This window comes from Myotis brandtii, unplaced genomic scaffold (assembly GCF_000412655.1).
Source record: "Myotis brandtii unplaced genomic scaffold, ASM41265v1 scaffold279, whole genome shotgun sequence".
Taxonomy (NCBI): domain Eukaryota; kingdom Metazoa; phylum Chordata; class Mammalia; order Chiroptera; family Vespertilionidae; genus Myotis; species Myotis brandtii.
In genome coordinates, this window is record NW_005360641.1 from 796,391 (window position 1) to 800,547 (window position 4,157).

The 4,157-nt window shown below is 37.8% G+C and overlaps 1 long non-coding RNA gene across 1 annotated transcript in view; it reads right to left on the bottom strand.

Annotated features, from left to right (window-relative positions):
- LOC106726537 overlaps positions 1-1,082 on the bottom strand; it is a 15,214-nt gene extending 14,132 nt beyond the window's left edge. The window contains exon 1 of the long non-coding RNA XR_001362607.1: positions 974-1,082. This is a non-coding gene — a long non-coding RNA (uncharacterized LOC106726537). The remainder of the gene's footprint in view (positions 1-973) is intronic.
- Positions 1,083-4,157: the final 3,075 nt, after the last annotated feature.

Below are 4,157 nucleotides of genomic sequence, written 5' to 3' on the forward strand. Positions count from 1 at the left end.
GACTAAAGCAGGTTTCTGGGGTTTTGTTTAGTTTCTATATTTGTTACAATGTTTCAAACTGCAAGCTCAGAGGCCGACAGTGCAGGCAGGGAAGCTTGACTTCCTCCATCACTGAAGCAAGCAAGCCTCCCTGTTCGCTTCAAGCTGCCTGGCTGCCGGCCGCCATCTTGGCTGGCAGTTAATTTGCATATCTCCCTGATTAGCCAATGGGAAGGGTAGTGGATGTACGGCTAATTACCACGTTTCTCTTTTATTAGATAGGATTTATTTATTGTTGATGGTATTACAGATGTCCTCCACTATCCCCCCACTTGCCCCCTTTCTCCCAGCCTCCTCCTCACCCCAGGCCCTCACCACACTATTGTCTATATCCATGGGCTATGTGTATGTGCATGTATGTTCTTTGGTTAATCCCTACCTGTTTCACCCACCCTCCTCTCCTCTGAGATCTGTCCTTCTGTTTCATGAATCCATACCTCTGTACTATTTTGTTCCTCAGTTTATATTGTTTATTAGATTCCACATATAAGTAAGATCATGTGATACTTGTCTTTCTCTAACTGGCTTATTTCGCCTATAATAATAGTCTCTGTTCCATCTATGCAGTCTCAAATGGTAAGAGATCCTTCTCTTCTATAGCTACATGGTATTCCATGGTGTAAATGTACCACAGCTTTTTTATCCACTCATCTACTGATGAGCACTTGGGCTGTTTCCAGATCTTAGCTATTGTAAATTGTGCTGCTGTGAACATAGGGGTTCATAGATTCTTTCTGTTTGGTGTTTCAGGATTCGTAGTATATATTCTCAAGAAGTGGGGTTGCTGGGTCAAAGGGCAGTCCATTTTTAATTTTTGAGGAAGCTCCATACTATTTTCCACAGTGGCAGCATCAGTCTGCATTCCAGCCAGCAGTGTACTAGGGTTACCTTTGCTCTATGTCCTTTCCAGTGCCCGTTGTTGTTTGTTGTTTACTGAGAGTAGCCTTTCTGGCAGGTGAGAGGTGATACCTTGTGGTTGTAATTTGCATTTCTCTGATGATTAGTGATGTTGAGAATTTTTTCATATGTCTCTTGGCCACCTGTATGTCCTCTTTGGAGAAGTGTCTATTCAGGTTGTTTGCCCATTTATTAATTGGATTGTTCTTCCTAGTCTTGAGTTGTATGAGTTCTTTGTATATTTTGGAAATTAACCCCTTATCAGATGTATCATTGGTGAATATATTATCCTATACAGTGGGTTCCTTTTTCATTTTGTTGGTGGTTTCTTGTGCTGTGCAGCAGCTTTTTAGTTTGATGTAGTTCCAGGAGTTTATTTTTACATAGTTTGTATTTAATTTGTTAAATGGATCATTTAATCAAACTCTGTACATGACAAATTTGAAGTGCCTCATGATACAAATGTTTGTGTCCAACTGAAAATTGAAAATATTGGATCACAGGAGAAAATTCTGGAGTTAATGATTTGGGACTTTGGCAACAGACTGATTGCCTTTTAGTGAGTTTGATATATGTTTTTATACCTTTATAGTTTTAGATAAACAGATGTTGAGGAGGAATCTGGCAATGGGTAAAATATTAGGAAAAGATTATTTGGGGTATAATTACTAGTAGTTGGAAATGTGTATACTTTGTAGGGCCATTACCAATGTTTTAAAATATGTAAATAATTTAGTAAAATGAACAGTGGAAACTAAAATTACAATGTTTAATTTACATAGAAATATCAACATCTGTATTGCATAATAACAAATCCAACAAATTAATTAGGTGGCCTTAGAAGGTGTTTGGATAATAATTTATTACTGAACCAGCCCAGGATAAGAAGTAACACATCTTTGCAAAAAAATTTAACATTTATTATCACTTTATCTTAGTTGACAAAGAATACTGCTCAATTTTTTTAAGACTTCAGGTTTCAGAATCAGTTGTATATATCTACCTATACATTAAATTAGTGTTTATTGTCATTGCACATATAGATGTTGCGGAGCTAAGGAAACTCCTAATGTTTCTACATGCATTAAAAGATCTGAGTGAAGGAACTGAATACAAATAATTACATATAAACAGCAAGCAGGTGCATTAATTCAAGATAATGTTTATGATTCCCTCTGCATTACCAGTTTCTAGGCATGTCAGCAGAGCAAATTATAGGCCTGAGGCCAATTCATGGTTATGCATTACTCTTCAATTGTTATTAATACAAATTTGAAGAGTGCACACACTAAAGATTTTTTTTTATTAATGGAAGATAATGAAATAAATATATTTATTATTATTTATGTGATTATGACTTACTGAACATATTTTTCAATTTATGTTCATGGGATCTACTACAAACTCGTGGGAATCCTGATTGTGCTATCTATTACCTGGTATATACTACTAGTGGCAGGATCACATTATTTTATTATTCATATTCCCAGTACCTCATACTTAATTTCATAGGTGGAAATGCTTAACAAATGGTTTTACACTCGAAACTTATATAATTTATTAACCAATGTTACCCCAATAAATGTAATTTAATATGTTTGTGAAATGTATGAATTTTTTATAACTGGTAATTGGGAATCTATAACTTTTTGTTTCCTATTGTGTTTCCTTTATGTACATATTTCTAAGAAGAATGCTTCCTATATTACTTTTGCTATGAACTTTGGTCTTTAAAATTCCTGATCTGTACTTCCAAAACATTCCTACATCAGACAATTAAATGTTCTTCATATCTTTTTAGGCAAAAGGTTAGTCTGATCTATATCCACTTGATTTTTCCAGCATTTTTATCATCAGTTATTTCCACCCTTGTAGACATCTTCCATCTCTTCTCTTTAATAGTTCAATCATTGCTACACCAATCTCCTCCACTTTCTCCTTTACTATGACTATACAGTGCATTGACTTTCATCTATATCCCAACACACCAAGCTCAGGGTCATACCTGGAAACTCTCCCCCTGTGCCTTGTCCTGTATAGCTAGCTCCCTTCCCAGCTTCAAGTCTCCAGGCAGTGTCACCATTCCAGAGAGGTGTTTTTTAACCACCTACATAAAAGGTTTCTATGCGTCCTCTTACCAGACAGGTCCTTGACATCGTGTAAAAAAAGATTTTGCAACAGGAGTCCAGACAGGTTTGAGAATATGTTTATTAAAGCTGGGGACACTGAAACAAAGGAAGAAATTAGGGTGGAAGAAACAACAGGGGAGAAGCTAGATGGCGCTCTGCTTTGGGTCCCTAGAAATGTTATAGGAAGGAAATGAGCAAGGCGGGGCTGCCATTAGCTCACTGGAAGGTAAAGGTCACAGTGATAGAAGGGAATCCGGGTGGGGCTGCTTTGGCTCACCGGGAAGTCAAAGAAAAGGGGGCCTTGGAGACAGGATCAAGGGTTGATCTCAGGTCTAGCTGCTATGCCCACCACTCCCCTGGCTACAAGTCTCCTAGGGACCCTTAGAATTTAGGAAGAAATAAAAAGGTCATGCCCGGGAAGGGCCATGGGCATGCTCTACAGCAAGTCTGCATTGAATCTTTGTCCTGAGGAATTTTTATACACTTTTTTTTTCTGTAGGCAAGAATCAATCTTAGGGGAGGTTTTCAGTAGAACATTGGACAGCTTTCCAGGTGCATTTTTAAATATACTGATGCATCAAAATGAGTGTATAGGGGAGTTCTGGATCCTGAGGAATTTTTATACATTTTTTTTTTCTGTAGGCAAGAATCTTAGGGGAGATTTTCAGTAGAACATTGAACAGCTTTCCAGGTGCATTTTTAAATATGCTGATGCATCAAAATGAGTGTATAGGGGAGTTCTGGATTGTCCTTTGGTCTGTTTTACTGTTTTATTTGTTCTGGCATTAATGGAGTTTTTGTTATTTGTTCCCCAACTTCACCTGTCCTTGGGTTCAGCTGCACAAATGGCATTAATTGGGTCTTTGTTCTCTATTTTCCCAGGCCAGGGTGATTTAAGCTACATATTTTCTGGTTGGGGAGGAGGATATGAACCATTTGCTCTCAAGTGTCCTTGGTTGGGAGAGATAAGGTCTTATAATTCACAAGCTGGCAGCAAGCTGCCCAAACTGCTTGGCCTTGTTTACTTTTCTTGTCTCAGTTTCCCCATTCCACTTGCCCAGAGAATTTCCTAACTTCTTACTATCCTGCTAC